Here is a 12,517-nt window from a genome sequence, read left to right on the forward strand (position 1 = left end):
GTCTCGAGGTAAGTCACCAAAAAGGACTTGTAAGCAAGGGAGAATGGCAGGGAATGGATTTGAAGAGGTAGAAAGGACTCACCATTAAAGCACAAGAAAAGGAGTTGAACATCACCAACGATGCAGCTGGCCAAAGAGGGTGTAAGCGTTTTTTCTGAATAGATTCAAGAAAAGGGCATACACCCTTTTTAGCCAACCAAAGAGGTGGGCACTGGAAATCAATACTACAAAATGTGTCACTTCACATCAGTGAGAAGAGCCATCCTCATAAAGTGTAAACACCAGAAATGCAGGACAGGGCGAGGAGAAAAGGGAGCCCTGTGAGGCCGATAGTAGAAATATAAATTGCCAATGGCCACTCTGGAGAAGTGCATTGTGTTTACTAAAACATCTAAAAAATGAGCTACAGAGCATAGGGCACTTGCACTCATGGGCGTATATCTTGGGAAAAACAAAAATCGACAGGACACAGGCACCCCAACGTTTACCACCTCTCTGTTAAAAAGAGCCTCGACTTGGATATAACCTAAACGTCCCTGGAAGGATAAAATGGATAAAAGAGATGTGGTACTTATGTAGAGTGGAATATTACTCAGCTGGAAATCAATGAAATAAGGCCAGTTGCAACAACTCCAGAGGAGTTACATACGATCATTCTAAGTGACATAAGTCAGAAAGAAAAAGACACATATCATGAGATGTCACTTAAAGGTGGAATCAAAAATGTCTACACATGAAACAAATTACAAAACAGAAACATAGTCAAATATGTAGAAAGCACACATAAGGCTGCTAAAGAGGAAAGGTCGGGAGGGATGAGGCATTATCCAGGAGGTTGAAATTAGCAAAGATACCGTTCCAAGTACCAAATTGATAATTGACAAGGCCTACACGGTACCTCAAAGAACTGCACTCAGCACACTCAACTCACTGGAAAATAACATATACGACTGGTAAGAATCTGAAAAAGAATTTATTGATGTCTCTCAGTGCGTGAATCAAGTGGATGTACAGCAGCAAAAAACAGAGATTTGAAAATCAGCTGTAACCAATATAATAATAAATTTAAAAAAATAAAAGACAGTGAGACAGAGAAGAATTCTTACAACTTTTATTCAAGGGCTATGATGCAACATGGATTGAACACATCTAGACCCACAGCAGGATGAGATATAAGGCTGGAAACAATTCACGCTAAGAGATATTGGTGAGGAAATGCAGACCTTTTAAAGTAATACTGCCTGGTACCCATTCCATGGGTCTCAAATCTGCAGGTTCAAGGAAATCTTCCTACAGCGACAACATGCATGGGAAACCCAGAGGACTGTACACCGTGTGATCAGGAAAGGTGTCTAAAATGTACCTCATTTTTGATCTCCTGGTGCTCGGGTTCGCCATTCCAGCCACGTTACTAACAATCTCCCCACGTGGAGAAACAGCACCTTTAACCTCCTGTTTCACACAGTTTGCAATTTGTGTGGAGGATGAACGGGAAGAGGGGCAACCAATGAGAGACTAGCTGTAGGAGTTTCGACAAGCACATGTCACTATAATTTCCCATCAGCAAGAAGAATTAACCAAAGGCTCAGCCTGCCTCCCTGGAACCAGAATAGGGCCTGAAGCAATCCTGCGGTTTTGCAGCCAGCTCACAAAAAAAGCGAGTTGAAAAATGGAGTTCAGGGGCAGTGCAATTCACAAACCTGCAGAGTTATAAGTGATAACTAACGTCCAAAAATATATTGAGGTAAGGTAACGAAGAGGATATGAAACAAGGCAGAATTGCAAGAAAAAGGTTTCAAGAGGTAGATTAGAGTCGCCTTTAAAGCACATGAAAAGTGTCAGAACTTCGAAAATGATGCAGTTAGCCAAAAAGGGCATATGCGTTTTTTCCTGAATATATTCAGGAAAAATCGCATATGCTGTTTTGGGCCAACCAAGCAAGCGGGCCATGCAAATCCGCACTACAAAGAAGTTTCACTTCCCAACGTTCAAAAGGGCTATCCGATAAAAGTGTAAAAACCAGAAAGGCAGGACAGGCCATGGAGAATAGTGAACTTTGTTAGGCTGATGGGCGGGATGTGAATTATCAACAGCCACTCTGCATAAGTGTATGGTGTTTCCTAAAACATCTAAAAAACAGAATTACAGAGCCTAGGGCACTTCCACTCAGGGCCGTATATCTTGGGAAACTAAAAATCAACAAGACACAGCCACCCCAAAGTTTAGGGCTGCTCTGTTTACAAGAACCTCGACTTCGGAACACCTTAAATATCCCAGGAAAGGGAAAATGTATAAAGAAATTGGGCTACTTATGTACAATGGACTATCACCCAGCCATGAAATCAATGTCATATGGCCAGTAGCAGCATAATGGGTGGATTTAGGTACGATGATTCTAAGTGAAATAAGTCACACAGAAAAAGAAACTTATCATAAGATATCACTCAGAGAGGAAATGTACACATGGCTACACATGAACTGAATTACAAAGCAGAACAGAGTCACACATTTAGAAAACACACTTATGCCTTCTTAAGGGGAAAGGTGAGGTAGGGTGATGCATAAAACCAGAGTTTTAAATTAGCACAGATACCATTCCATAAACCAAATATATAATAGACATGACCTACTTCTTGCTCAGTGAACTGGACTCAACACCCCCTATTCACCGCAGAGGAGTATATTTGACTAGTAAGAATCTTAAAACATATGTATTGATATGTCTCCATAAGGGAATCAAGTGTGTCTAGAGTGGCATAAACACGGCAGTGAAAATCAGCTCAACACCTTTATAAAAATGAATTTCAAAAACAAAACACAAAAACAGCGAAAGAGAGAGAAATTCTTACATAATTCATTCAGGGTCTCTGATGCAACCTGGATTGTCCCCATCTACACCCACAGCTGGATGAGACATAAGGGTGGACACTTGGGGCTGAGAGGATTGGTGAGTTTGGGTGAGCAAAGGCAGAGCCTTTAAAGTCATAATGCGTGCCACCCATTCCATGGGTCCCAACTCTCCAGGTTTAAGGGAATCTTACTACAGCTAAAACATGCATGGGAAACCCAGAGGATGGGCACTGTGTGATCGGGAAAGGTTTCTAAAACAAACCTCATTTTTCCTCTCCTGGTGCTTGTGTTCCCCATTATAGCCGCCTTACTATCAATCTCCCCACTTGGAGAGTCAACGCCTTTAACCTCCTGTTTCACACAGATTGCAAATTGTGTGGAGGGTGAAAGGGAAGAGGGGGAACCAATGAGAGACTAGATGTAGGTGTTTGTACGGGCACATGTCACTCTAATTTCCCGTCAGGAAGAAGAATGTCCCAAAGGCTCAGCCTGCCGCCCCAGAACCAGAATAGGTCCTGAAGCAATCCTGTGGTTTTGCAGCCAGCTCACACAAAAACGAGTTGAAAAATGGAGATCAGGGGCACAGCAATTCACAAACCTGCAGAGTTATAAAGGACAACTATCATCCAAAAATATATTAAGGTAAGGCAATGAAGAGGATTTGAAAGCAAGGCAGAATTGCAGGAAACAGATTTCGAGAGGTAGATTGGAGTTGCCTTTAAAGCACATGAAAAGCAGGAGAACTTCGACAATGTTGCACTTGGCCAAAAAGGGCGTATGCATTTTTTCCTGAATATATTCTGGAAAAAACGCATATGCCCTTTTTGGCCAACCAAGCAATCAGGAAATGCTAATCCCCACTACATAGAAGTGTCACTTCCCTCCAGTCAAAAGGGCCATCCGAAAGTAGTGTAAAAACCACAACTGCAGGACAGGCCATGGAGAAGAGGGAGCCTTGTTACACTGAAGGGCAGGATGTAAATTGCCAACAGCCACTCTGGAGAACTGTATGTTGCTTTCTAAAACAGAGCTACAGAGCATAGCACACTTCCACTCATGGGCGTATATATTGGGAAAACTAAAAATGCACAAGACACGGCCACCACAAAGTTTAGGGCTGCTCTGTTTACAAGAACCTCAGCTTCAGTACACTTTAAATATCCCAGAAAAGAAAAATGGATAAAGAAGTTGTGGTACTTATATACGATGGAATGTCACTCAGCCATAAAATCAATGTCATAAGGCCAGTAGCAGCATAATGAGTGGATTTAGGTACGATGATTCTAAGTGAAATAAGTCACACAGAAAAAGAAACTTATCATAAGATATCACTTATAGAGGGAATGTAAACATGGCTACACATGAACTGAATTTAAAAAGAGAACAGAGTTACACATTTAGAAAACATACTTATGCCTGCTTAAGTGGAAAGGTGACGTGGGGTGATGCGTAAAACCAGAGTTTGAAATTAACACAGATACCATTCCATATACCAAATATGTAATAGACAAGACCTAATCCATGCTCAATGAACTGGACACAACACCCCCTATTCACTGAAGAGGAATATATTTGACTAGTAAGAATCTTAAAACCTATGTATTTATATGTCTCCGTAAGGGTATCAAGTGTATGTAGAGCAGCATAAACACAGCAGTGAAAACCAGCTAAACTCGATTATAAAAGTAAATTTCAAAAACAAAACACAAAGACAGCGAAAGAGTGAGAAATTCTTACAAAATTCATTCAGGGGCTGTGATGCAACCTGGATTGACCACGTCTACACCCAGAGCTGGATGAGACATAAGGCTGGACACTTGGGGCTTAGAGGATTGGTGAGGTTGGGAGAGCAAATGCAGACCCTTTAAAGCAATACTGCATGATATCCGTTCCATGGGTCCCAACTCTCCAGGTTTAAGGGAATGTTCCTACACCTAAAACATGCATGGGTAAACCAGAGTATGGTACACCGTGTGATTGGGAAAAGATTCTAAAGCGCACCTCGTTTTTCCACTTCTGCTGTTCGTGTTTGCCATTCCAGCTGCTTTACTAATAATCCTAACCCATACACTAACACTAACACATACCCTAACATGTACCCTTACCCAAACCCATTGTCATAGCGTAAGCTGTACCCTAAACCGTACCCGTTCCCTAACCCTAACCCTAACCCTAAACCTAACGAAAACCCTTAACCTAACCCTAACCCTAACCCTAACCCTTACCCTAACACATACCCTAATCCTAACCCATACCCTAATCCCTAATGAACACTAACCTGTGCCCTAACATGAACCCTTACCCTAACACGTTTTCGTACCCTCACCTGTACCCTAAATGTTACCCATTCACTAACCCTAACCCTAACCCTAAACCTAACCCTAACCCTAACCCTAACCCTTACCCTAACCCTAACCCTAATCCTAACCCGTACACTAACACTAACCCATGCCCTAACATGTACCCTAACCCTAACACATTTTCGTACCCTCACCTGTACCCTAAACCTTACCCGTTCGCTAAACCTGACCCTAACCCTAAACCTAACGCTAACCCTAACCCTAACCCTTACCCTAACCCATACCCTAATCCTAACCCGTACACGAACACTAACCAGTGCCCTAACAAATACCCTAACCCTAACACGTTTTCGTACCCTCACCTGTACCCTAAACCTTACCCGTTTTCTAACCCTAACCCTAACCCTATCCCTAACCCTAACCCTAAACCTTACCCAACTCAGCTTTGTGGAAGAGGATTTTGCCAGAATGAGGAAAGGACAGCCCAGGTATTGGGAACAGATACCAAAGGCACAGGGCTTAAACTTGTGCTCTGGAAGGGCAGCCTCTTGTGTGACTAAAGGGTAGTGTGAATGAGCAAGGAATTCATACATTCCTTTTCAGCAAATATTTATATAACACCTTCTAAGTTGAAGGCACTGTTCGAGGCGGTAGGAACAGAACAAAGTTCTTGCCCTTACGTACTTTACATTCTAGTGCAGGAGAGAGATGAATAAATAAGTAAATATATGGAGTGTCAAGTGGTGGTAAATGCTTTGGAGAGTAACAAAACAAGATGAAGAGGTGAGGGAATGTGGTAGGTGATCAGGGAAGTCCCCTCTATTATGATGTTGATTGAGCAGAGCCTTGAAGTAAGAAAAAAGCCATTGGATATCTGGAAGAGTGGAGATGGGTTGGGAGGGTGTGTTCTGAAGCAGAAGTAATAGTAGGTGCAAAGTCCCTGAGGCACAAATGTACTTGGCATGTTTGAGGAATAGTGAGGAGGCCAGTGTGTCTGGACAGGGGAAAGTGAGTGAGGGAAGGGCAATAGAGAATGGGATCAGGGAGGCTGGCAGGGGAAAGGAGGGTGGTGGAGGATGTAGGTCCTTGTAAGTCATAGTTTGAACTTATCATTCAGTTGGAGAGACAGACTGATATTTGTTTATAAAGATTTCTCAATGCTGTGCTAAAAACTTGGGCTTTATTCTGTGCTAAGTGAAGATATTTAAGCAACAGAGCAATCCAGCCAAGTTTCTATTTTAGGAAGGTAACATCTTCCATGTGGAGGATCAGTTGAAATAGAAGAGATTGTTAGAATTGTAGGGTGGTAGTAATCCAGGCAGGAGATGACGAATGCCAGACACCACCTAGTCACAGACATACCTTTTGCAGAGATCAACTACATGTTGTTGGTTTTTTATTTAATTTCTCATATAATTTTTTTAAGTGCTGGACCACGAAATACTGTGGCATAGTTGGAAAAATCTGAGACTCGATTCTAGTCTTTTTTCTGTTTGCCTGCTGTGCAGCTTGGGCTTACATCTCAAGCCTTACTTTTTCATTGTGAAATAAGCACGGTGCTACTTACCCGAGAACTGCACAGGCACATAGACCCGTGACGTGTGAGGAACAGTGAATGAGAGAAGGAATGGAAGTGCTTTGGGACCCCAAGAGCCCTTCAGAAACTGTTTGTCCTTTTAATATTGATCATTAAAAGTGAAGGCATTCCATTCTTTCACTCAAAAACAAATTCTATTCTTCTGATAGCCTGTTTTTTTTTTCCACTCCCTTTTTCTTTAGTCAAATCAGTTCCTGATGGACATTCTCCATTCCACACTATTGCATCTGATTGGAGGCTATGCAAAATTTCCCAGAGACAATGAATTTTGACTTTATAGTAGTTAATTCTTTATAGTACGTTCCTGCAAAAACACACTTTTCTTCAGAGATTTTCCTTTTCAGGATAGTGGTTGTGTTGTGGTAACTAATAATGGCTACTCTTCAGAAAATTGTATAACTTGTTTTTAGTGTATCTACTTCACTTACTTAATTCCATATTCCCTGTTTTATAGACAGACTTATTGGTGTCCACTGTACCCATGGTTTAAACAGGACTGGCTACCACATCTGCAGGTGAGTTGCCAACCCCAAGAGGCAGACCATGTTTAAATTGTTCTGTTTACAGTAGTAATGTAAGTTAATGTAAGCTGAATGCAAAAAATGCAGTCAGAGAAATGTATGAAGTGGAAGGCAATTTTGCACCCTACTCAGAGTTTACGACCAGTAATAATTTAGCACATATTTTTTGAGACATAAAAAAATCCAGATATAAGCATATACAATGGTCCCTTGGTATCTGCAGGGGATTGGTTTTAGGACTCCTCATGGATACCAAAATCCTCGGATGCTCAAGTCCCGTATGGAAAATGGTTTAGTATTGTCGGCCTTCCATATCTGCAGGATATGGAACCGTTGGATATACAGAACTGATTGTACATGTGATTTAATAGTATAGTATTTAGACATTCTGGTTTATAATTTAATATATGGTGGACATCTTCCTATGAAAATATTTGGAGACCTCAATCTTATTTATTTATTTATTTATTTATTTATTTATTATTTTTTCCTCCAAATTTGCTTTATGTAGTTGGATATAAATTAATGAACAAAAACTTAAGCAAGATACATGTAAGAATTTAATAGAACCTGATACTCTAATTCTTTCAGTTTTTCTCAAACTCACCATGGGACTTGTAAGAAAATTAACCAACATGGAAACTACTACAGTTGAATGTCAAATCCTTAAGTGCTTATGACATACTAAATTTTTCAATAATGCACTTATGAAGAACCCTTCAAGACACTTGTGATTTGTATGTAGAAAAGTGTTGATTTCTTTGAGGAGTGAAGCATTCAGCTTTAGTGGATAAATCCTTGTTAGGCTGAGGCAATCATTATCATATCCCTCTTTGCCATAAATTGTCTTATGGATGGTCATATCAATCTCTTTTGGCAAATGAGTAATTAGGGGAAGGCTGTTATTGTGCTTATGAGAATGATATTTTTCTCTGAAAAAAGATAAATATGCATTAGGAAAATGACCATTTGGACTCTTTTTCTGCTTCCTCCTTGTTTTGTTAGAATATACTTGGTTTTACAGCAGCCATCTTGTGACCCTGAGATGATCGTATGCCAATAACAACAAATAGTAGATTAGAAAGAACCAGCAAAGACAGAAAACAGCAACATCAATAGTAACAACAATCACAGCAAAAGAACAATAGGACCTTAACTTGTGGAGTTCCTATAAAGTAAAAAATAAATGCTCTATGTTTATTCTAAAGAAAAAGAATGATGCAAACAAGCTTAAAACTACTTTTTTTGTGTGCCAGTGTTATAAAATGTAACTTTAAATAAAACCTTGACCCTAATGCCAGCAACTTCAGGAAAGAATTTGGGTAGGGGGAAGCAGAAAGTTATCTCATGTAGGAAAAACAACCACTATCTTTATCTTAATCTTCGACACACAATTGAAAGATATATAGGTGCTGTAACACTTTACACAAATCCTATGTACTGGAGCAATAACAAGATCTAAATACAATTATATTTTTAAACCCTGGGTGAAGGCTTTACATAAAAATAGCATCCTATTTTTCCCCCTAAATTTCTAAACTATCATGTAATTTTCCCCAACATCTGCAGCCGTTCAGGAATTTTTAGGAAACTTTCATGCATGATCTTAATTCTTAATCCCCGGCTCTTTGAGCTCAATGACAAAAGATCAAAACCACCAAAAATGATGGTTCTGTTGAAGTCAGGTGAGAGACACTGGCTCAGTTAGTCTCGTAGGACAAAAGCAGTGCTGCATCAACTGTCTCCATGCAGGAGGGGCACGTGAAGGATCTCATCAGCCAGTCATCTGTACAGCCCAGGTGATCTGCATACACAGCAGAAATCAAACCGGGTTCTCATAAGCAAAGTCCATCATACAGATCACACACTCCCAGATCTTATATTTAATATTTGTTTTATTTTATTGATTGATTTTTTTTGGTTGCGCCGGGTCTTAGTTGCAGCCGCTGGGCTCCTTAGTTGTGGCATGCAAACTCTTAGTTGTGTCATGCGTGTGGGATCTAGTTCCATGACCAGGGAATGAACCCGGGTCCCCTGCATTGGGAATGCGGAGTCTTTAGCCAGTGCACCACCAGGGAAGTCCCCCGGATCCTTTTTTCTGATCCATTTCTTCCAGGGTCATAAACACCTTTAGGCTGATGCTGTGTGAGGCCTATACTTTGAGTTATCCTATTTTGTTCCTCTCAGCTGAGCTGCTAGGCGAGTCTGGCTAGGTGTTGGATGATAGACCAAAACTGCAACTTGATCCAGATATGGCAGCAGTGGCTCCTGATCCAGCTCCGTCCCTTTGCCAAAGCCAGCCCAGTCGGACTGAGACTTGTGACGCAGGGAGATGTCATCCGAAGTGGGAGACTTAAGCCACTTCCCCATCTTCTGGGGCTTGAGTGTGCGATCTGTGTACTGTTTTGACAGTCTTCCAACCTCATTCTTTTTTTTAAATTTTAATTAACTAATTTATTTATTATTTTTATTTATTTTTGAATTTTTCAAATTTATTTTTTATACAGCATGTTCTTATTAGTTATCTGTTTTATACATATTAGTATATATATGTCAATCCCAATCTTCCAATTCATCTCACCACCAGCGACCCCCACCCTGACCCGCTTTCCCCCCTTGGTGTCCATACGTTTGTTCTCTACATCTGTGTCTCTATTTCTGCCTTGCAAACCGGTTCATCTGTACCATTTTTCTAGATTCCACATATATGCATTAATATACAATATTTGTTTTTCTCTTTCTGACTTACTTCACTCCGTATGACAGTCTCTAGGTCCATCCATGTCTCTACAAATGACCCAATTTCATTCTTTTTTATCTCTGAGTAATATTCCATTGTATATACATACCACATCTTCTTTGTCCTTTCATCTGTTGATGAAAGGTTGCTTCCATGACCTTAGGTTGCTTCCATGACCTAGCTATTGTGAATAATGCTGCATTGAACATTGGGGTGCATATGTCTTTTTGAATTATGGTTGTCTCTGGGTATATGCCCAGTAGTGGGATTGCTGGGTCATATGGTAATTCTATTTTTAGTTTTTAAGGAACCTCCATACTGTTCTCCATAGTGACTGTATCAGTTTACATTCCCACCAGCAGTGCAAGAGGGTTCCCTTTCTTCACACCCTCTCCAGCATTTGTTGTTTGTAGATTTTCTGGTGATGCACATTCTAACCGGTGTGAGGTGATACTTCATTGTAGTTTTGATTTGCATTTGTTTAATAATTAGTGATGTTGAGCAGCTTTTCATGTGCCTCTTGGCCATCTGTATGTCTTCTTTGGAGAAATGTCTATTTAGGCCTTCTACCCATTTTTTGATTGGGTTGTTTGTTTTTTTAATAGTGAGCTGCATGACCTATTTATATATTTTGGACATTAATACTTTTTCTGTTGATTCGTTTGCAAATATTTTTTCCCATTCTGAGGGTTGTCTTTTCATCTTTTTTATAGTTTCCTTTGCTGTGCAAAAGCTTTTAAGTTTCATTAGGTCCCATTTGTTTATTTGTTTTTAAGGCTGCATTGTTCCTTTGCTTACTGATGAACACATAAAAGTCAGAAGTTTTTGATATTATAAAACATCAAAGTAATGAACATTCCTGTGTGAACACCTATGAATATATATGCTTGTCTCAGTTAACTTCACTCAGAATGGGATTCTGCATCAAAGAGTTTATGCCTTTATGCTTTCTGTGGATGTTGCTACACTGTACCAGTTTATGGTTGTTCATGAAGGAAATACTTATTGAGCACGTGTTATGTTTAAGCACTGTGCTGGGTGCTAGCAAAAAGACTTGTGAAATTTTGTGAGTGAAGAGACTTGACCTGTCCTTTGTGAATTCTAACAGTCCAGAGAGGGAATAGATATTCAAGGATCATACTCTGCATGTAGAATTACAACTTGGACAAGTGCCAAGGAGAGGAACATGGTACCATGAGAGCATATTTTAGGGAGGATTTGATCTCATCATGGAGATTAGAGAAGGTTTATTTAGGGATGTTTCAGGTGATATCTGAAGGATGAGTAGGTATTAACCAGATAGGGACGTTGAGGAGAGATTCCTGAGCATAAGGAATAGCAAAAGACCCTATAAGAGGAAAGCATATGCTGTGTTGGAGGAACTGGCCAGGAAGGTGGGGCTGTTGGGGGAGCATGAGATTATAATGGAGCTACAAGTGTGGGTAGGAGCTCGATCGTGCAGGCTTATGTTTAAGGTTTCAGACTTTAAGAGTAATAGAAAACTATTGAACTTTTTTTGTTGAAGGTGAGTGTTTGGAACGTACCCAATTGCATTTTCAACCTATCATTTTGCTACCGAGTGGAGAATACACTGCAGGGAGAAAGAGTGGAAGCGAGGAAACAAGTTAGGAGACTTTTGTAGAAACTGGGCATAATGTGGCTTGGACCAGGTTATGGTGGTCATTTTGGTGGAAAGATGTGGACAGATTCTAGAGGTATGTAGGCAGTATCATTGTTAGCACTGGTGGTGGGTTGAGGATGAGGGTGAGGGAGAAATAGCTGTCAGTGATGGTGATTCCTAAGTTTCTGGCTCCTATGGTTGGTTAGATAGGGTTTTTTAGATATGATGTTAATATTTATCCTAATTTGTCATTTGTTATTTTGGTTATTTATGAATACTCTGTCATATTAAGTCTCCTGTTTATAGTGTACAGAGCATTTTCACCGAAACTGACTGTTGCATATTATCAGAAAACTTTTTAACATCTGCCAGTTTGGTCCTGTATTTTATTCTCTTTCATTTATTAATTAAATGGTTGTATTAATGTAAATAATTATATTAATAGATTTTCTACAGTTGCGTTATCCTTGCATCCTTGGAATAATGCCTTTTTGTAGTCATGGTATATATCATTCTTTAATAATTATTGATTAGATGTGCTGATACTTTCTTAGGATTTTTATATCTATATTTGTAAAATGAAATTGGACCTTTTGTGAAAAAACTTGATTTTCTTTTCTTTTTATTTACAAATGACTCAAATTATGTTGTTTTGTAGATATTTGATTAATGTAGAAGGCATGTGGCCAGGTGATGCAATTGGATGTAAGTATAAGGGTTGTCACTACTTTTCCCTTTTTATAAAATTTGAAGGTAGAAGTGTAGGGGAATTTCTCAAATTTTGGAAAAAGAGAAAAGTTTGTAATTCATTTGTTCTGACGTAAGATAACCTTTTCCCAAAAGTTTTTAAAGGGATGCATCTGGAAATAGCGAGATATAACAGCCTGA

The 12,517-nt window shown here is 39.7% G+C and overlaps 1 pseudogene across 1 annotated transcript; it reads right to left on the minus strand.

Moving 5' to 3' along the window:
• Window positions 1–8,955: 8,955 nt before the first annotated feature.
• LOC309797738 (RING finger protein 11-like) lies at window positions 8,956–10,101 on the minus strand (annotated as a pseudogene). Its single transcript has 2 exons — window positions 9,350–10,101; window positions 8,956–9,135 (listed from the first exon to the last, which is right to left on the minus strand). The product of its transcript is annotated as an RING finger protein 11-like (transcript).
• Window positions 10,102–12,517: the final 2,416 nt, after the last annotated feature.

Source organism: Mesoplodon mirus (genome assembly GCF_964341445.2).
Source record: "Mesoplodon mirus genome assembly, contig: HAP1_SCAFFOLD_934, whole genome shotgun sequence".
Classification (NCBI taxonomy): Eukaryota; Metazoa; Chordata; class Mammalia; order Artiodactyla; family Ziphiidae; genus Mesoplodon; species Mesoplodon mirus.